Source organism: Chiloscyllium plagiosum, unplaced genomic scaffold (assembly GCF_037043375.1).
Source record: "Chiloscyllium plagiosum isolate Xiang-an unplaced genomic scaffold, Cpla_swu_hap1 HiC_scaffold_3, whole genome shotgun sequence".
Taxonomy (NCBI): Eukaryota; Metazoa; Chordata; class Chondrichthyes; order Orectolobiformes; family Hemiscylliidae; genus Chiloscyllium; species Chiloscyllium plagiosum.
Window position 1 is genome coordinate 7,577,592 of NW_028270141.1, and position 21,665 is coordinate 7,599,256.

Consider the following 21,665-nt stretch of genomic DNA (forward strand, 5'->3'; position numbering starts at 1 on the left):
TCGTGATTGACTGTAGATATTTAATCCACCTGGAGTAGGTGTGACTTGAGTGTGGGCCTTCTGGCTCAGAGATAGAAACACTACCACTGTGCCAAGAAACTCTTTGTGCCAATGCTCTAAACTTTTGAATTCACCCTAAACCCCTCCAGCTGTCTACATCAAAAACTATTGTTTTTAGCAGTTTTTGTTCATCTGTCTTACTATCTCCATATGTGCTTCAGTGTCAAATCCTGTGTGGTGCCTTAGTATCTTAAAGATATTTACACATGCAGCTTTTTATTGTTCTTCTTAGCTTTATAGGAACAGCAGGCGCAAGGACAAAATGTCCATTCAAAGTCACGGCTGCTGTCTGCATAACTTTGGCATTAAAACACTGTTTTATTCTCATGGTATGAAAATAAAACTGGCTGTATCTGGTGTTTAAATTTCTTAATATGATAGGATTTTTAATTACATTTCTTGAGCCAGTCATCAGAAACTATTGGTTATCAAACTTGAACATTACACCCACACAAACAAAGTCCCACAGGAAACTAATCCTCACGAACTTGTATCTGAAAGTGCAGATCATTGGCTATAATTTGAGAGGTAGCTCCAGTTTGATCCCAGGCAGGCAGAATCCTGTTTCCATGGCCCTGATCCTGTCTGGCTGAAACTCGGTTGTCTTGTTTCGAAGACAACTCTGCACACGGTTTGAGCTTGTCCCAGCACTCAGAAATGTTAGTGCTTGGAGAGCAGGCAGAAGACAATCAATGCTCCCTAAACATTTAAATAAGGTAAGTGAGCTCTACAACGGTGCTTAGTAAGTCCCAACGGAGCAAGCTGCCAACCAGATTGACAGTGCACTGGGTTTACATGGCATGCAAAGCCAAACCAACGGCATTATTCCTCCATAGCCAGGCTTGTTCCAGTCTATTTCCCGACTCAATTCCCGCCTCAGGTGACTGACTGTGTGGAGTTTGCACATTCTCCCCGTGTCTGCGTGGGTTTCCTCCGGGTGCTCCGGTTTCCTCCCACAGTCCAAAGATGTGCAGGTTAGGGTGAATTGGTCATGCTAAATTGCCCATAGTGTTAGGTTAAAGGGGTAAATGTAGGGGTATGGGTGGGTTGCGCTTCAGCGGGTCGGTGTAGACTTGTTGGGCCGAAGGGCCTGTTTCCACACTGTAAGTAATCTAATCTAATCTATTTGATTTAGATTGCCAAGTCAGTATTACTATAATGCTTAAATTACTTCAAACTGTCTCTAAATTTGTAAATAGTCAAGATATAGTTATAGATATATTATTTTGATATTGCATATTTATACTGAAGGTTTCTCCAATTAAAAGGTGACTCACATTTATATAGCCGTTATCATTGACACCTGACTTCTCAATGTGCTTAACAAGGGGGATGATTTTGAGTTGTCACTGCTGTAATATAGGAAATGTAGCAGCCAATTTTACAGATATTAGCTCCTACAAACATCAATGTGATACTGAATAGGTCATTTTTGTGACGTTGATTGAGAGATTAAATATTTGCCAGGATTGTGGGGCTATGTCCCTTTCCCTTCATTAAATTGTGCATGGGATCTTTTACATCCACCAAGGTAGCAGGTTCAAAACCTGATGGAAAGCCGCATGCCTCATTCTACATTGGTACCAGTCTGTCTCCTTAAAGGAGCATTTAGAGTATGGCCCTTCTTCCTTTTGTCTTGCCATCGGTGCTGAATGTCAATGGCTACAGGATTCCGATCTGTGCACATGTCCATCAGACCCAGATATTTCAATAGTTGAATTTCCGTGACAGTGACAGTCTCTTGTGGAAACAGTCAGATGCTCACATGCTGGAACCAGAACAACGGAAATGGCATTGGCATCTCCTCCAGCGTGTGATCCCTTTGCCCTAAGTGTCTCCAACAAAGTTGCCTTGGCACCTATATCAGATTGTACAGTTTGATGAAGTTATTAACGGTCAATCCCATCAGGTCCTCACTTTCTTGGACCTGAGCAGGTGCATGCTCTCTGGCATTGCTCTGAATGTCAAGGATCTGGGAGGTTTCTTCTTTGGACAACTGCAGAGACAAGACAGTAACGTACTTGCCAGAATGTATGCTTCCTTTTAATTCTGGCAGGATCAGCATTTTTTTGTCCAACCTAGTTTCCCTTGAGAAGGTGGTGGGGAGATGCCTTTTTGAATCACTGCAGTCCACATCCAGGATTTTGACCCAGTGACACTGGGGAACAGCTAAATACTTCCAAGTCAAAATGGCAATTAGTTTAGAGGGGGAACGTCCAGGGGGTGGTGTGCCCATGTATCTGCTGCTCTTGTCTTCTGATGGGATGGTCTTTGGTTTGCAAGGTGCTGCCTGAGGATCTTTGGTGAATTTCTGCAGTGCATCTTGTAGATAGTACACACTGCTGCTACTGAGCATCAGTGGTGGTGGGAGTGGACATGCCGGCCAATCAAGTGGGCTACTATGTCCAGGATGGTGTCAAGATTCTTCATGAAGAAGAAGTTATTTGTTGCAGAATTGCAAGTCCCTGATCTGCTCTTTTAATCACTGAATTTATATGGCTATCCCAGTTCAGTTCCTGGTCAATGGTAACCCCTGAATGTGATAAAGGGAAAATTCAGAGATGGTAATGCAATGATTATCAAGGTGCAATAGTTTTGAGTCTTTCTTATTAGAGATTGTCATATCCATGCATTTGTGTTATGCGAATGTTACTTTCCACTTTTCATCCCAAGCTTGGATATTATCCAGAATATGTTGCATTAAGACATGGACTGCTTCAGTATCTGAGGAGTCGCAAATGGTGCTGATCATTGTGCAATCTTTGGTGAACATTCTGACCTTATGGTAGAGGGAAAGTCATTGATGAAGCAGCTGAAGATAGTTGGACCTTGGCCACTAACTTGAGGAACTCCTGCAGAGGTGTCCTGCAGCTGAGATGTGTCCTCCAACAACTAAATCCATCATCTTTTGCATTAGGTATGACTCCACCTAGAGGAGATATTTCCCTGATTCCCATTAATTTACGTTTTACTAGAATGCCATGATGTCAATCTATAGCCTTGGTGTCAAGGACTGTCACCTCCCCTCTCCTCTGTAATTCAGCTCTTTTGTCCATGTTTGAACCAAGGCTGTAATTGAGTTAAAAAAAATCACACAACACCAGGTTATTGTCCAACAGGTTTATTTGGAAGCACTAGCTTTCAAGGGCCACTCCTTCATCAGGTGGCACTCTGAAAGCTAGTGCTTCCAAATAAACCTGTTGGACTGGGTGATTTTTAACTTTGTCCACCCCAGTCCAACACCAGTACCTCCAAATCAGATCTAACTGAGATATATAAGATCCTAAAGGGATTGACAAAGTAGATATAGACAGGATGTTTCTTCAGGTGGGTGTGAGATATTGTGTTAGTAAATGTTACAGCTTTAGTGTAGATGCTGATGGGGGAAAGTGAGTGTTCTGACTGAGTGAATAGGAAGTTCAGAGGGCAGATGGGGTTCATAGCTTTCGGGTATGGGTGACAGCCATTGAAGGAAAGTGCCATGAGTCATCATGAAAGTGAGCCTGGTGGGAGATCGGTGCCATCATGGAGTTAAAGTGAGTAGAAGTAGCAAAGAACAATGTTGACACCTATAGAGTATTGAAGGTCACTAACCTTCTTCCTGGCCTGCTGGTCATTTCTCCAGACCATTCACAGCACACTGGTCTGGATGGCCACCTCACACCATGCTGATGGGATCAGGTGATGTGGTCTTCTTTGGTAGTCTTAAAGAAACAGTCCATTCTCTCCAACACTCCATTCACAAGGACCTCCTGGTCCTTATTAGCAAAGTGAGGGAATGGGGAGGGGGCCTGCAAATTGTCTCTATTGGCCAACTCAGGGCCAATTCTTCACCTGCTGGAACATTGAGAGGCAAATGCTGGCCAGCAGCATTTAGACTGGTGGATGGCTTGACTTTAAAGATGGTGCAGGCAGTAGGAAACCTAGTGAGTGGGTTGGTGAGAGCATGATAGTGCATGGCCAGCCCTGTGGCTGGTTCAGGGTAACTCGGAAGGCATTTAGCATGCTTACCTTCATTGCTCAGACCTTTGAGAGTAGGAGTTAGGACATCATGTTGAGGTTGTTCAGGAGTTTGGTGAGGCCTCTTTGGAATATTGTGTCCAGTTGTGGTTGTCCTGGTATAGGAAGGATCTTATTAGGCTGATAAATGTTCAGAAAAGATTTACTGGGAATGGAGGTTTGATTTATATGAAAAGGCTGCATAGACTGGGACTTTTTTCACTGGAGCATAGGATTCTGAGGGGTGACCATGGTTTATAAAATCATGAGAGGTATAGATAAGGTGAATTGCAAGTGTTTTTTTTAGAATGAGGGATTTCAAAACCAGAGAGCATATTTTTAAGATGAAAGCAGAAAGATTTAAAATAGACACGAGGGGCATTTTCTTACACAGAGAATGGTTCATGCATAGAATGAACTGCCAGAGGAAGTCTTGCATGCAGGCACAGTTAGAACATTTAAAAGACATTTGGATGAATACATGAGTAAGAAATGCTTTGGGTCAAGTTCAGGCAAATTGGACTAGTTTACTTTGAGATTATGGTTGACATGGATTGATTGGATCAAAGTATCTGTTTTCATGATATATGACTCTATAATTAATTAGATGAGCAGCAGAAACTGTGTGAGATAATTCTCTAGAGAAAGCCACCATTAAACCTTGAAATCAACACTTACCAGATGTTTTTAGATTAGATTAGATTAGATTACATAACATTACAGTGTGGATACAGGCCCTTCGGCCCAACAAGTCCACACCGACCCGCTGAAGCGCAACCCTCCCATTCCCCTACATTTACCCCTTTACCTAACACTACAGGCAATTTAGTATGGCCAATTCACCTGACCTGCACATCTTTGGACTGTGGGAGGAAACCGGAGCAACCGGAGGAAACCCACGCAGACACGGGGAGAACGTGCAAACTCCACACAGTCAGTCGCCTGAGTCAGGAATTGAATCCGGGTCTCTGGCTCAGTGAGGCACCGTGCCGCCCACTTTGCAGAAGGTCAGTCAAAATGTTTATGTTATTCTCATCATATTTGCCTAAGTTGCTCGCCATTGCCCAGACCTGGTCTTTGCTTGAACGAAACAGAAATTTGATCTTGCTGTGCATCCTTGAAAATTTCTGTACTGCATAGATTTGTGCATAGATAGCTCAGACTATCCAATAGATTTGTGCATAGATAGCTCAGACTATTCAATAGATTTGTGTATAGATAGCTCAGACTATCCAATAAAATGACAACTCTGCTTTGGTAAGTTGCAATGGTTAAAAATTAACATGACTTCACCTGGCCTGAGGCATAATTTCATGCAGAATTAATTACAGTCACTCATATAAATGTCAAGTTTGGTTTATTATTAAAAGTAAACAATGGAACACTTACATGAAATGATTCACTACTAAGTCATCATCACAGTTGCAGCAACCGCAAGGATGCAAATTTATTTTGAAAGGTTTTACTAACTTTTCCCCAGAAAAGTATTATTTTTCTTCGCCATGTAAAACAGCAACATTTTTGTTCAGCTAAGTGGGTTTAATGCCTTGTCATTTAAATTTTATAAGGCTAATTTTAATACCCTCTTGCAGGACTGTTCCATTTGTGGTGCCTTCTATCATCCCCAACACCTGAATAGATTCCCTACCGTGCGGGTCAGGCCATTTGGCCCAACAAGTCCACACCGACCCTCTGAAGAGTCACCCACTCAGACCCATTTCCCTCTGACTAATGCACCTAACACTATGGGCAATTTAGCATGGCCAATTCACCTGATCTGCATATCTTTGGATTGTGGTAGGAAACTGGAGCACCCAGTGGAAGCCCACGCAGACACAGGGAGAATGTGCAAACTCCACATAGACAGTTGCCCAAGGCTGAAATTGAACCTGGGTCCCTGGTGCTGTGTGGCAGCCACTGTGCCATCCCCAACTCTCTTTCCTAGCACTTTCCCAGGCAATCACTGGAAGTGTAATGTTTGTTGTTTTATTTTCTCCTTCCAGGAGCCCAAACATTCCCTCCAGGTAAAGCAATACGTCTTACAATCTAGTCAAGTGTATTCACTGCTCACAATCTGGTGTCCTCTACATTTGGTGAGACCAGCTGCAGATTAAGTGACCACTCTGAAGGGCACCACTGTTCAGTCCACACAGAGTGACCCTGACCTACCAGTCGCTTTCCATTCTAATATGTCATCTTTCTCTCATGTTCATGTTTTGTTCCTTGGGCTGCTTCAATGTTCTAATGAAGCTCAATGTAAGCTTGCTAAATTAAGCAGATTTAAGAGCCATGTAGTCAAACAGCATGGAAAGTTTGATCCAACTTGTCCAAGCCTACCAAGTCACCCAAATTAATCTAGTCCCAATTGCCTGTGTTTGGCCCATATCCCTCAAAATCTGTCTTATTCTTGTACCTGTCCAAATATCTCCTAAATGTTGCAACTGTACCTGCATCCACCACTTCCTCTCACAGTTCATTCCACATACAAGCCACCCTCTGTGTGAAAACGTAGCGCCTCAGGTCCCTTTTAATTCTTTCTCCTCTCACCTTAAAAATTATGCCATCCAGTTTTGAACTCCCCAATCCTATGGAAAAGACCTTTGCTACTCACCTTAGCTATGCTGCTCATGATTTTATAAACCTCTATGAGGTCACCCTTCAACCTCCTACACTCCAGTGAAAAAAGTCTCAGCCTATCCAACCTCTCTTCCAAATGGGAGGTGAAGCTTTCTGTTCTCTGTCCTCATCAAACACTTCTAGGGAAGGTGAACATGGGGTTAGATACAGTGTAAAACCTCCTCTACACTTTGAAGCAGGAAGTAAAGCTCTCTACGCTGTCCACATCAAACACTCCCAGGATAGCACTGGGTTTGTTAGAGAATAAAGCTTCCTCTATGTTTTTAAACTGAAAGTGAAGTTCCAGACCATCCACTTCTGTGTGAAAATGATTATTCCTCAACTCCTTTATAATTCTTCAACCAATTACTCTCCGAACATGTCTTTGGTTACTGCCCTCCATGCTAACAGAGATAGATCCTTTCTAGCCCCTCTATTTAGGTCCCTTACTCTCTTCCTTAAAACAACACTAATGTTAATAATCCTCTGGTAGCAAGTATATTGCAAGGCAGAATTGAAAAACCATTTCTTCCTTTACTTCACTGACCAGCCTGGGATAAATTTTAAGTCAGCTTGGCAATTTATCCACTTTCAAGGATGCTAAAGACCTAATCTTTTCTATGTTTATCCGACATAATAACACTCTTCATTATATTTTTCTTGTAAAAGTACACGTCACAATAAATTCTAAATTCTGATATTCCATACTCTTTTAACCACAGTGTCTGCTTTTCCCCTCATTTCCGTGAAAATTAAATAAAAGTATTCGTTACAAACCACGTCTGTGTCATCATGCAGTTTTTGTAGTCTCTAATTGGCTGTAAAGAATCTACTGCTTTTCCTTGCTTTCATTAGCTCAGTGGTTAGCACTGCAGCCTCACAGCACCAGGGTCCCAGATTTGATTCCAGCCTCAGGTGACTGTGTGGAGTTTGCACATTCTCCCTGTATCTGCATGAGTTTCCTCCTGGTGCTCGAGTTTCTTCCCACAATCCAAAGATGTACCGGTCAGGGTGAATTGGCCATGCTAAGTTGCCCATAGAGTTAGGTGCGTTAGGCAGAGGGAAATGGGTCTGGGTGGGTTACCCTTCGGAGGGTTGGTGTGGACTGGTTGGGTCGAAGGGCCTGTTTCCACACTGTAGGGAATCTAATTTTAAAAAAAAACACTTTTCATTGTATTTTTCTTTTAAAAGTGCACATGACAATAAATTCTAAATACTGATATTCCATACTCTCTTAACCACAGTGTCTGCTTTTCCCCTCATTTCCGTGAAAATTAAATAAAAGTATTATTACAAACTACGTCCATGTCTCCATGCAGTTTTTGTAGTCTCTAATTGGCTGTAGCCTTACTTTACTTATCCTCCTGCTCTTTATATTTTTTAAACATCTACTGCTTTTCCTTGCTTTCATTAGCTAGTATTTTTTCATGCCCTCTGTTTTATTTTCAGATTTTCTTTTCAATTTCAACAGTTTATATTTTTCTCAGTTTTCTGCAGTATTGAGCTGTTGATGTGTGCTTAAGCTTCCTCATTTTTTCATTATCTTATCTCTATATTCTTCTTAACATTGAGTGGGGCAGAAGTGTATTTAGTAGGCGTAAAGGTACTGCCTTTACCTTTACTGGAACAAATTTGTTCCAAACCGCCTCTGTAACCTCCTTTACTGTCTTCCACTGTTCTGACAGTATTTTATCTTCACAGTCGTTACAGTCCTTTTTTGCTGAATCACATCATAGCTTGATAAGATTGGTCTTTTTCTGAATATAAGGCTTTTACTATTGGTCAATCATAATGTACTTCCGCAGCAACTCTAATTCAAACTGAATGATGATCACCGCCATTAAAATACTCTCTCACGGAAACCTCTTCTAACTGTTCAGCTTCATCTCCTGAAATACGTCCAGATCTGCCCTTCTCTTTTTGGATTTGCTGCATCCTTGCTAAAAATATGTTCTCCTGAGGGACAGTGGATCTTTGCTGAGTATGAATAGGCTAGGGTTGTTTTCCCTGGAGCTTCGGAGGATAAGGGGTGACCTTATAGAGGTTTATAAAATCTTGAGGGGGCATGGATAGGATAAATAGGCAAGGTCTTTTCCCTAGGGTGGGGAGTCCAGAACTAAAGAGCATAGGTTAAGGGTGAGAGGGAAAAAATATAAAAGGGACCTCAGGGGCACCTTTTTCACACAGAGAGTGGTGCATGTATGCAATGAGCTGCCAGAGGAAGTGGCGGAGACTGATACAATTACAGCATTTAAAAGGCATCTGGATGGGTATATGAATAGGAAAGGTTTAGAGCGATATGAGTCAAATGCTGGCAGTGCTGGATGTCTTTAAACGCATAAAGATGGATAAATCCCCATGACCTGATCAGGTGTACCCTATAACTCTGTGTGAACCTAAGGAAGTGATTGCTGGGCCTCTTGCTGAGATATTTCTATCATTGGTAGTCACAGATGAGGTGCCGGAAAACTGGAGGTTTGCTAATGTGGTGCCACTGTTTAAGGAAGGAGGTAAGGACAATCGAGGGAACTATAGACCAGTGAGCCTGATGTCGGTACTGGGCAAATTGTTGGAGGGAATCCTGAGGGACAGGATGTACATGTATTTAGAAAGGCAAGGACTGATTAGGGATAGTCAACATGGCTTTGTGCGTGGGAATTCATGTCTCACAAACTTGATGAAGTTTTTTGAAGAAGTAACAAAGAGGATTGATGAGGGCAGAGTGGTAGATATGATCTATGGACTTCAGTAAGGTGTTCGACAAGGTTCCCCATGGGAGACTGATTAGCGAGGTTAGATTTCACTGAATACAGGGAGAACTAGCCATTTGGATACAGAACTGGTTCAAAGGTAGAAGACAGAGGGTGGTGGTGGAGGGTTGTTTTTCAAACTGGAGGCCTGTGACCAGTGGAGTGCCACAAGGATCGGAGCTGGGTCCACTTCTTTTTGTCATTTATATAAATGATTTGGATATGAACATAGGACCTTTAGTTAGTAAGTTTTCAGATAACGCCAAAATTGGAGGCGCAGTGGACAGCGAAGAGAGTTACCTCAGGTTACAACGCAATCTTGATCGGATGGGCCAGTAGGCGGAGGAGTGGCAGATGGAGTTTAATTCAGATAAATGTGATGTGCTGCATTTTGGGAAAGCAAATCATAGCAGGACTTAATGATAAGGTCCTAGGGAGTGTTGCTGAACAAATAGACCTTGGAGTGCAGGTTCATATCTCCTTGAAAGTGGAGTCGCAGGTAGGTACGTTAGTGAAGAAGGTGTTTGATATGCTTTCCTTTATTGGTCAGAGTTGGGAGGTCATGTTGCGGCTGTACAGAACACTGGTTAGGCCACTGTTGGAATATTGCATGCAATTCTGGTCTCCATCCTATTGGAAAGATGTTGTGAAACTTGAAAGGGTTCAGAAAAGATTTCCAAGGATGTTGCCAGGGTTGGAGGATTTGAGTTGTAGGGAGAGATTGAACAGGCTGGGGCTGTTTTCCCTGGAGCATCAGAAGCTGAGGGGTGACCTTATAGAGGTTTACAAAATCATGAGGGGCGTGGACAGAATAAATAGATAAAGTCTTTTCCATGGGTGGGTGAGTCCAGAACTGGAGGGCATAGATTTAGGGTGAAAGAGGAAAGATATAAAAGAGACCTAAGGGGCAACTTCTTCATACAGAGGGTGGTACATGTATGGAATGAGCTGCCAGAGGATGTGGTGGAGGCTGGTACAATTGCAACATTTGGAAGGCGCCTGGATGGGTATATGAATAGGAAGGGTTTGGAGGGATATGTGCTGGGTGCTGGTAGGTGGAACTAGATTGGGCTGGGATATCTGGTCGGCATGGACGGGTTGGACTGAAGGGTCTGTTTCCATGCTGTACATCTCTATGACTCTAAATGGGACTAGTTAGGTTAGGATAGCTGGTTGGCATGGATGAGTTGGACTGAAGGTTTTGTTTTCTTGCTGTACATCTGTATGACTCTTTGAGTCAGCCAATAGCCAATAGTGGAAGTGTGGAGGATCATAGCATCCTTACAGTATGGAAGCAGGCTACTTGACCCATCACATCTGTACCAACTCCCTTAAGAGCATCCCAACCAGGCCCAGCCCCCTACAATATCCGTGTAACCTTGCATTTCTTATGGCTAATTTACCTAACCTAGCCCGAGCACTACGGACAATTCAGCATGGCCAATCCACCTAATCTGCACATCTTTGGACTCTGGAGGAAACCAGAACACCTCGAGGAAACCCACGCAGACACGGGGAGAATGTGCAAACTGCACACAGTCACCCACATGTGGAATTGAACGCAGGTCTCTGTCACTGTGAGGCAGCATTGCTAACCACTAAACTGCTATGTTGTCCAAGGATGTCAGTAATGTGATAATAATCCCTTTGTGTATTCAAGCAGAGGCAATAGCTTAGTGGTGTTATAATTGGACTATAAATCCAGTAATCTCGGTAATGCTTTGGACACATGGGTTCAAATCCCACCATAGCAGATCATCGAACTTCAATTCCATAAAAGTCTGGAATTAAGAATCTAATGTTGACTGTGAATCCATTGTTGGAAAAAACCCATCTGGTTCATAAATGTCCTTTAGGGAAGGAAACTGCCATCTTTACCTGGTCTGGCCTACATGTGACTCCAGACCCACAGCAATGTTGTTAATTCTTAACTGACCTTTGGACAATAAACACTGGCTCGGCCAGTGATGCCCACATCCTGTGAGGATGATAAAGAAAAAAAAAGTTGACATTCCTGAAGAGTAAGTTTCATTAGGAACAATTGAACAGGATACTGGGAACAGCATTTTAGTCTACGTCCTTTAGTGTGAAGGACAGTCTTGGGCACCACTGAGTTGTTTCTCTTCTCAAATTTTCTTTGATGATTTTTCTTTGGTTAATCATTAAACTCAGTAGAAGTAGAACATCTGTTTTGGACCTCTGTTGCCGATATCCAGCCAAACATAATAAAGTAAAAGATACTTTACTTTACTTCCTGAAGAAGGGCTTATGCCCGAAACGTCGATTCTCCTGTTCCCTGGATGCTGCCTGACCTGCTGCGCTTTTCCAGCAACACATTTTCAGCTAAAGTAAAAGATAGATAAGTACTCTCTATTCTATTCTCACAATGTGCCATTGACTTGATTTTTAGAACACCACCAATGTATTCATTTCTATTTCATGTCCCAGGCACACATGGACTGTGCTTTTTCTGAATGTGATTGTGTTCATTGAGAATAGAAAGTTGTCTGTTAATATCAGCAGTTTAAGTGCCATATCAACTTTCTTATTCACTGTCCAAAAAGCCTTTGGTGTATATTGTAATATTTATGTTTTTGATTTGCATATAATGGACATAAAGGTGTTCCATTCTGGCTTAATCAGCTCAGAAGGAACATCTGTCTGGAATTTGGTAAGGAAAGATTGCAGTGAACTGTCAACTGCATTTCCAATAAATCTATTTAATCAGCTTTTGTAGTTTTCCAGATGCATGGATATAACATGGTGGATTTTGGAAGATGATATGCCGTCCAGCTGTGATAAATTACAGTTCATTGGGACCTCTCTTTCATTTCTTCATAACTTAATACAATCCTTCTTCGAAGAAATATAATAGAGATTTAAACTTTAATCATTTCATTAAATTCAAAGGCTCTGGTGTCATAAAATTCTGACAATAGGAGATTTTGTAATGTGATATTGCATTGTCATATTATTAAACGTAATAAATTTGAATGTCACTGATGGTTTCTGCATCATAGAATGGAAATGCAGGAGAAATCAAATTCCTACTGGCCACCAGCACACCATTGTGAGCTGTCAGCAAAAACACAAAGGGTGATCACACAACGGCAAAAACAAACTCAATTGACTTTATTTTGTATGCTATGTGGGCAAAAATATTGAACATGTGATTAAATTAATAGGCAAACTATTATCAATACTTATTATTATTTTCTTTGATGTCCATATCAGTTTATCTTTAAGATTTCTTATTTAGTGTTTGGCACAAAATATTCCATTCATTTTTATATTCATTAAAGTTATTAAAGTTGAAATTAAAGTTAGATATGGCTTATATTTTCAAGGCATCACAGAACATCTAAATAATGCCCAAAATGGCGAGTAGACTGAGGATTTGGAGGTCCAATCATCAACAGGAAACATTTTGCAGACTGGAAATCAAACAAGAGCAAAAAGCAATCAAAGATAGACTACATGACATTGAGAGAAGGACAGACAATGGATGAAAAGTCAATGCATGATTTCTGTGATGGAATTAGGTTATAGCAGCTGGGCTTCTGGACTGAGAATAAATTGCTTCTTTTGTTGTGTGACGGTAAATGAAAACACCATGGGTGGCATGGTGGCTCAGTGGTTAGTACTGTCTCACAGCACCAGGGACCTGGGTTTGATTCCACCCTCAGGCGACTGTCTGTGTGGAGCTTGCGCATTCTTCCCGTCTCTGCGTAAGTTTCTGCCAGGTGCTCCCATTTCTTCCCACTGTCCTTAAATATGCAGGTTTGGTGGATTGGCCAGTCTAAATTGCCCATAATGTCCAGAGATGTGCAGGCTAAATGGATTAGCTATTGGCAATACAGGGTGATAGGGTAAGGGTATGGGTCTTGGTGGTTTGCTCTTCGGAAGGGAGGTTTGGACTTGGTTGGCCAAATGGACTGCTTTCTCGCTATAGGGATTCTATGAACACTTTAGTGTGATGTTCTATTAAAGTAACTTTATCTTAATTTGAAGTTGCAATGGTTGATGATTTTTGTAAATGATAAGCATGGCAAAATATTCATGTGCTGTATATGATGCATGTGCAGTTTTGTCCTGGGAAGTAATTTTTTTTCTTCATTATGAAACATAAAATATTAGATTTGCAATGGGAGGAAAGGTATACAGTAAGTATTACATCCAGGGCAGACATGCAAAAAGCAGGACTTTGATGAACATTACTAAAAAATCAAAAGCCATTTGTTTAAATAATTTATGAGTAATATCCACCGTTGTCCAGCTCATCAGCTATCATAAAAATATAAATCAAAATAAAAACATCATTTCCATCAAAGCCTATTTATGTTCATCTTTGATGAAAGGTAGACATTCTCCCTTTAATTTATGTATAGTTACATTAATAAAATTGATGTATTTAAAAATAATGTCAAAGCAGACAGAGTGTGTGTGTCATTTTTAAAGGTTGCTATCCTGATACACAGGATCTCTTTTTTCTTTATCTGCTGAATAATTTCAATGTTTATTTCTGCTACTCACACAAGTTTATCTGATCAAATTAGGGAGGGCTAACTGTCATGAAATATAAGCAGCTTTCTTCCACTTTCGGTTATCAATGATGCTGAATAAGTTATTCTTCTTTTGCTGCGTTTTGTTTTATTAAGTAGAAAAGTTCCCAACAGTACATGAAGCACTCTTCCTCTCTGTGTTGTAGATGTTAGAGTGCAAAGTGGAAACAGAGGTATTAGGTAACTTTTAATATTAAAACTGGTGTTTTAGGCACAATACTTTTGGCTCATTTCAAAACACCAATCAAACAAAGAATTTTATTTTGTTTATTGTACACAAAAGCAAAGTAATCACAAGAAAAATATGCTGCAAAGGAGTTCAGGAAGTAATTGGTTTATTGTAATCAGTGAAAGTAGGACAGTCCCCTGGAAGGTTTTAACTCTTGATTTCACAGTGTTTTCTTTACAACTTGTTCATTCTTAAACGGGTTGAGCAATAACAACAACTCGCATTTCCGTAGTGTCTTTAACACCATAAGGTCAGAAATCACATGACACCAGGTTATAGTCCAGTAGGTTTATTTAAAATCACAAACATTTGGAGTGTTACTCCGTCATCGTGACAAAGGCGCAGCACTCCAAAAACTCATGATTTCAAATAAACCTGTTGTCTTGTGACTTCTGCCCTTATCTCAGGTTCTCTTTGATGGGTAACAATTCATCTAATGGTGACAGTGGGCTAAATTTGACCAGAAATCGATTTAGTGTCAATTTTGGGGAGTGTCAGGATTGTTTCTGTCTGTGAGCTCTGGTGAGTTTGCTCACACTATTCTCTGCATTTTCCCTCATTATTTACATACCATGGCTCTATAACATTTATTCATACTATTGCACGGTGAGCCAAACCTGTTGAGCTTTTCCAGCAACTTCTGTTGTTGCAGCCTATGCGATTTTGGATTGTAGCCCACAATCACGTACAATTACTTCTGCTTCAACAAGGTGGCGACATTCAGTTTGCAATAACCAATGATGGTCAAGAATGTTTGTGAGCAGATACATGTCCCATATAGTTGGACACTATGTGCATTTCACATGCAGGTGGTATTTTCTAGTCAACCTGTTCAGAGATGTTATGACAAACTTCTGGAGTATATGGGACTTGAACCCAGACCTCCAGGTTCTGAGGTGGAGACAGAAGAGTCCCTCTTTTCATATGCAGGATGCTATGATTACTGATATCGTCAATCTCCTCTGGGGAAGTGTCTGATTAATGTAATTTCCCCTTAGAAGGGCCTCATATTGCTACCAAAGTGTTCTTCCTCTGCCCGCTCTCATTGTGGTTGCAGCTGTTTTCCATTTCTGTGCATGTTTTTTGATTCGTATGAGGATCCTGGAGGATCATGTTTGACAAAATGAGTTACAGAGTCAGCCTGGTAATCAAAAGGTCTCCATGTTCCTTTTTTCCTTGCACTCCCTATCAATCCTCTCAGTACTGAGCTCCTACACGTTTCCAGCCCAGCTTGATCACATACATCATCAGCCAACATTATCCTGATGAAGGGTCCTGACCCGAAATGTTGACTTTTCTGCTCCTTCCAAGCTGTCTGACCTGCTGTGTTTTTCCAGCTTCACATTGGCCTGTTACATCTTGAACCAAGCGTACAGCTGAGCAACAATGAACATCAGGACAGTGACCATTGATAACACCCCTTCCTGCAGGAACCCATCTCCTCTAATTTCTTTTAATTCATTTGTGGGATGTGGGCATTTTTGGCTGGTCCAGCAGCTATTGTCCATCCCTAGTTGCCCTTGAGAAGGTGGAGATGAGCTTCCTTCTTGAACTGCTGCAGTCCACCCGCTGTGGGTTGATCCATAATGCCGTTAAGGAGGGAATTCAATGCACTATTGCTTACCCGACTGGATATATTGAGTTGATTTCCTTTTGCAATTATTGCACCCATCCGCCATATCCCAGCATGCTGCATCCAATCCCCATAACTGACTTCTCCAGCTTCACTACCACAGAGGAAGCCTTAGGTGAACACACTGTCTTGATTTTCATTGTGCAAATCCCTGGGATGGACAATAGCCCAAAACCTGGACCTACGTGTACAGACAGACCCTGCGTGCTGAACGACGGATCCCGGACTGAATTCCATGTCCCTGGAATGAGAACGAACTGTGCTGACAGTGCCAACACCCCTTGACTGACATTCTCCTTGATTTGACTGAGGTGTGGAGACAGGGCACTTGGGTCAAGCACATTTCAGTGTGCAACTGTGACATTGATATATGGTGCTGTGCAGCAACACACCTACCTCCTTGACTGATTGCGGCCAACACGGCAAAAGTGGGTACTGCAGATGCTGGAAATCAGAGTCTAGATTAGAGTGGTGCTTGAAAAGCACAGCAGGTCAGTCAGCATCTGAGGAGCAGGAAAATCGACGTTTCGGGCAAAAGCTCTTCAACAGGAATGCGGCCAACAACCATGACAAATTTCCTGGATTTGTGCCAGTGCTATTAGGAAAGCAAGGCAGAAGGACTATGAACCTTTAAGTTCTGAACAAAGTAGAAGACAGGACACAGATGCTGTGAGTATTCATTTAGGTACAAAATCAGTGACTGCCAAGGGGTCCATGGTCCGTCCATGCTTGTCCCTGTGCAGAAAGTGTTCTGGCAGCAGAGTGTTAATGAACAGTGCTGGTGTGCTCCAAAGTACAGCATTAAAGTGGGGAACTGTCTTCTAATAAGTCAGAAATGCACCATAGTGATGTTGGCCGTGTCCAATACCAATATCAGTTGATAGGGTGTGTCCATGGAATCTGCCACCATTACACTGGGTTAGAGTTAGAAAAAACTGCAGATGCTGGAATCCAAGGTAGACAAGCAGGAGGCTGGAAGAACACAGCAGGCCAGGCAGCTATGTTATTCCAGCCTCCTGCTTGTCTATCACTGCTCTGGGAATGCTATCTAAGGTAGAGTACTGGAGGAGCAAGTGGTGAGCTGAAGCTACCAGATACTGACTTTGACTTTCATGTCAGAAATTCATTTCTATTCAAGATGTGGGAGAACAGGAAACTGCATATCAATGAGGCAAGATTAGGTACTAATTACTTGTAAATGCATGCAAATAAACTCTGTGGCCAGATTCTCATTTTGCCATTCAAAACTTGGTTAAAGAATTAGACTGCTCTTTCTTGATGTCAAGAATTTCATTTTTCTGATCACGCCATATTTTCCCAACATCATTGCCCATGTTACCAAGGAACATAGGAACAGGCGCAGGCCATTCAGCCACTTGAGCCTGCACTGCCATTCAGTGAGATTATGGCTCATCCGTGGTCTAATTCCATATATCTATCTCGGGCTCATATCCCTTAATACCCTTGCTTAATAAAAATTTGTCCGGCTCAGATTTTAATTTAACAACTGAATTAGCATCAACCACTGTTTGAGAAAGAGAGTTCCAAACATCCGCTCCTCTTTGTGTGTAGAAGTGCTTTCTAACATCGCTCCTGAATGGCCTGACCCTAATTCTTAGACCGTGGCCCCTGGTTTTAGAAACTACAACCAGTAGGAATGGTTTATTTTTATCTAACATGCCTTTCCCTGTTAATATCCTGAAAACCTTGATTAAATCATCTCTTACCTTTCTAAATTCTAGAGAATAATGTCCTAATTTGTCTGATAATTCACAACTTAAGCCCTGAAGTCCGGGTATAATCCTAACAATGAACTCCCTCCTGGAGAAAGTGAGGTCTGCAGATGCTGGAGATCAAAGTTGAAACTTTATTGCTGGAACAGCACTGAAGAAGGGCCTGTGCCCGAAACGTCGAATCTCCTGTTCCCTGGATGCTGCCTGACCTGCTGTGCTGTTCCAGCAATAAAGTTTCAACTCCCTCCAGGGCCAACACATCATCATAAGATGTAGTGCCCAGATCTGCTCATCATACTCTGAATAGGGTCTTACTAGGGTTTTGTACAACCGTAACATAACATGTGCGTCACAATTCCAGCTCTTCAGATATGAAGATCAGCATTCCATTAGCCTACTTGACCATGTTCTGCTCCTGTACATGGTATTTGAAAGACCTTTGCACCTGAACTCTCAAATCTCATTGGTCGTCCACTGTGTTTAACTTTATGCCATCTAAATAAAAACCCCGATAAATCCTTTTTCAGTCCAAACTGGATAACCACACACTTGCTTATCTTAAAATCTATCTGTCACAGCTTTGCCCATTTCAACTATTTTATCAATATAGAATCAAAGTACCGAATGAGGCCATTCGGTCCATCATGGCTGTACTGGTTCCCAAAAGAGTTAGTCCCATTCTCCAGAATTATCTTTATAGCCCTCAAAATTCATCACTCCCATCTCCTATTGTAAGATTATGCTGTTGCCAACATAGTCTACAATGCTGCCTTTTTTTTTGTTGTCAGCAAATTTGGATTTAGACTTTAGACTTTACCCAAGTTGTTAATGAAAATTGTGAATTATTGAGATCCCAACACAGATCCCTGTGGGACACCATATATCACGCCCTGTCAACTTGAATATTTACTCATTATTCCAAATCTGTTTCGTGCTACCCAGCCAATTTCCTGTCCATGTCAGTAACTTGCCCTCAATTCTGTGGATTTCTACCTTAGCTAACTGTCTCTTGTGTAGGATTTTTTTTCAATCTCATGTAACTACTGTTGATTATCATAAAAGTTGATCTGGTTCAGTAATGTCATTTAGAACTCTACTGTCCTTATCTGAATCCAACCCTACGGACATATACTTGGCTCTTAACTGCACTCCAAAATGTGCTCGAGAGCCAATCAGCTTAAGGACAATTATGATGGTCAACCTTACCAGCAACACCCATGTAAGAATTAAAGAATGAGGAAAGTTTTGTATTTAACATTGAATGAATTCCAGGAGAAAGTGGGGAACGCAGATACTGGAAATCAGAGTTGAGAGTGTGATGCTGGAAAGGCACAGCAAGTCAGGCAGCATCCGAGGAGCAAGAGAATCGACAGGAGTTTCAGGCATAAGCCTTTCATCAGGAAGTTTTGATTCACTCCAGATGAAGGGTTTACGCCCGAAACGTCGATTCTCCTGCTCCTCGGATGCTGCCTGACCTGCTGTGCTTTTCCAGCCACCACACTCTCGACACTGAATGAATTCTGCTTGAATGCAGATGAACGTATGTCAAGTGGAGAGAGGATTGTACTCTATTGTAAGGTCCCATGTCTTAATAGGCTCTTGATACTTAGAGTTTCGTCTCATGCCTGAAAAGTGTCTACTTGAATGAAGAACCAAACATTTGCTAATGCAGCAATGTGAGTTACAGCCTCTAGCTGAGGGGATTCAAAAAGAACAAAGACAGCTGCAGCTGAATAATTAAACTGCTCATACCACTTACTGATTTATTTTCTGTAAAGTGCTGTGACCTGGTCCATATGTATATGTGGGTCACAAGCCTATTTCATTTTAAGTTTATTTCATTTTAAATCATATTTATTGCCTTCAAAGAAGCATTAGTAGAACTTAGTTCAGAACAGATGAAGGTACCAGATGGAACAATGGATCAGTTAACTTTTCAATTCTAGTTTGCATTAAGACTGAAAGTATGATTCCCTTCTCTCTCTCTCTCTATCTCTCTCTCTCTGTGTTTGCTGTGATATCCCTTATGTGTAAGATTAGGCAAAAATATCTTCAGAGTTATATAGAAACAAGGACCAGCACACACAACTTTTTATTGAATTTTAGGGATATCGTTACTGCAGGTTTATTGCATGCATCCAGTGTTATCACAAGTGTTCCAAGGTTAGCTGGAGCACTCATTGGCATTTTCATGGCTAACCTATTCAGAAATATTATTACACACCTCTAGAGAAGTTTCAGCTTGAAGCCAGCCTCCTGGCTCAGAGATAGGGACACTAATACCACACCACAAGAACCCTTGGAGCATTCATGTTGAACAGGTTTAATACTTCACTGTTCCCCACAAAAGCTGTGACACTTACAGGATGGATTGTCAATGTAGTGTTAATTAGGAGGAATTCCAGCAATATTTACAGCCATTTGATGGAGATAACTTTTTTTTACAGTCTGAACAAAGTTCCTACAGAATCATAGAGTCATACAGCGTGGAAACAGACCCTTCGGTCCTATCAGTCCATGCCAAAAATAATCCCAAACCAAACTAGTCCCACCCAGCCCATATCCCTCTAACCTTTTCCTACTCATGTACTTCTCTAAGAGTCTTCTAAACGTTGTAACTGTGTCGATATTCACCACTTCCTCAGCAAGTTCATTCCACATGAACTACCCGGTGTGGAAAAATCTTGCCTCTCATCTCTTTTTTTAAATATCTCCCCTCTCACCTTAAAAATTTGTCCTCAAGTCTAGAAATCCGCTATTCGAGGGGAAAAAACACCTGCCATTCATCCTATAACCCTATTTATGCCACATCTGATTTTATAAACCTCTATAAGGTTACCCCTCAACTTCCAACACTCCAGTAAAAAGAGTCCCAGCCTCTCCAGCCTTTCTTTATAACTCAATCCTTCATGCCCGGCAACATCCTGGTAAATCCCTTTGAACCCTCTCCAGTTTAATAATATCCTTACTTTAAAAGGGTGACCAGAATTGGACACAGTTCTCCAGAAGAGGCCTCACCAATGTCCTGTACAACCTCAACATGACATCCCAACTCCTACATGCAAAGGAATGCAAATGTGCTAAACGCCTTTTTAATCACCCTGTCTGTGTGAGGCAAACTTCAAAGAATCATGTACTTGAACTCCTAGATTCTTCTGTTTTCCAACATTACAAAGGCCCTAACCATGAATTGTATAAAACCTGCCCTGTTTGTTGTGTCAAAATGCAATAGCTTGCATTTATCCAAATTGAACTCCATCCGCCATTTCTCAGCCTATTGACACATTTAATCAAGATCCCTTTGTAATCTTAGAAAATCTTTTTCACTATCTACCAAGCCACCAGTTTTGGTGTCATCTGCAAACTCAGTAATCATGCCTCATCTGTGCACCTTATAAAGTTGACTCAAGGATGGGTCTGCAGAACTGTCTATCCCAGGCTGGGCTGAACACCATAAGTAGGTACGCTATTTTGGTGTTCAGCAATAAATTATTTTCCTTTCCAGTCGTGCATGCTGAGTTATTACATTGACAATGAGAGTGGAAAAACGTATCAGACAACCTTGCCTTTCAAAGGACCTGGCAAGACCGTGACAAAGAAATAATGGAAGTGTCACTCTTTGGGAAAGTGAAAGCTTATGATGAGGGTGTGGAGGATTGGCCCCCTCCAAAGATCAAAAGAATAAGCTACAGGACAGAAGAGAATCACTGACAGAAAGTCATTCTCCTGACCATTTGTGGGGTCCCAACTTTCAGCCTACCCAGCAGCCCCGATGGTGGATCACTGTGAACTCAAACCATTTGTTATATTGCAGCATTACAGGTTTAACACAGCAAATAGACTTCCTGGGGAACCAGTTACTGATTTCTTGATGAAATGCAGAAATTGTCAGAACACTGAGTGTAGGTCAGCACTTCAAGAAATGTTAAAGGATCGCTTCGTTTGCAGAAATTAATAATCTTGTGACCAAAAGGAAGCCACTGGTTGAACCAGATCTGGTCCTCAAAAAATTCACAGAACTGGCTCTTTCCCACAAAAATATGGAAAAAGGCTTCAGGGCCAATAGGCGATACTGTCCTCAGC

The 21,665-nt window shown here is 41.6% G+C and overlaps 1 long non-coding RNA gene across 2 annotated transcripts in view; it reads left to right on the forward strand.

The window, feature by feature from the left end:
* The first annotated feature begins 650 nt into the window (after positions 1–650).
* LOC122548612 (uncharacterized) overlaps positions 651–21,665 on the forward strand; it is a 35,185-nt gene continuing 14,170 nt past the window's right edge. Inside the window, exon 1 of one of the 2 annotated variants that reach the window (XR_006311268.2) lies at positions 651–776. This is a non-coding gene — a long non-coding RNA (uncharacterized LOC122548612). Of the gene's footprint in view, positions 777–11,682; positions 11,774–21,665 lie in introns of those variants that run through there. The other variant, XR_015751770.1, reaches the window with a different exon arrangement.